This window comes from Colobus angolensis, unplaced genomic scaffold (assembly GCF_000951035.1).
Source record: "Colobus angolensis palliatus isolate OR3802 unplaced genomic scaffold, Cang.pa_1.0 Scaffold215, whole genome shotgun sequence".
In the NCBI taxonomy this organism is placed as follows: domain Eukaryota; kingdom Metazoa; phylum Chordata; class Mammalia; order Primates; family Cercopithecidae; genus Colobus; species Colobus angolensis.
Window position 1 is genome coordinate 1,570,027 of NW_012115322.1, and position 661 is coordinate 1,570,687.

General features: G+C 35.7%; 1 protein-coding gene across 3 annotated transcripts in view; it reads right to left on the minus strand.

The window, feature by feature from the left end:
- The window catches only part of RIF1 (replication timing regulatory factor 1), a 73,758-nt gene that overhangs the window by 2,316 nt on the left and 70,781 nt on the right, over nucleotides 1–661 (minus strand). The gene's annotated exons all lie outside the window — the stretch shown is intronic.

The following is a 661-nucleotide window of genomic DNA, read 5'->3' on the forward strand; positions in this document are numbered from 1 at the left end:
TATATATATAACTTTCTTAAGTGTTTCTAGGACTTACAGACCACTGGTTGAGAAAATACTAAGTTCAGTAAGTTAACTTTCTGAAAATAGTAAGTTCAGTAACCACATGACTCAGCAATTCCACTTCCGGGTATATATACAAGAGAAATGAAATCATCTACCCATATAAAAACTTGTAGACACAGCAGCATTACTCGTAATAGCAAATGGTGGAAACAACCCAAATGTCTGTCAACTGGATAAACAAAATGTGGTATATACATATAATGGATATTATTCAACCTCAAAATGGAAACTTTTGAGGATAAACCTTGAAAACATTATGCCAAGTGAAAGAAGCCAGTCACAAAAGATCACAAGTTGTACAACCCCACTTTTATGAAATATCTAGAATAGGCAAATCTATAGAGGAAAAGTAGGCATTGGCTGGGCAGTGGAAATGAGGAGTGATAGCTAATGGGTCAGTGTTTCTTCTTTGGGTGATGAAAACAGACTCAAAATTAGATCATGGGGAATATTATTTAACTCTGAATATATTAAAAACTAATTGTACACATGGGATAGGTGAATTTCACACAATGTAAACTGTATCTTAGGAAACTGGTAAAAAAACCTAATTCTCGGCCGGGCGCGGTGGCTCAAGCCTGTAATCCCAGCACTT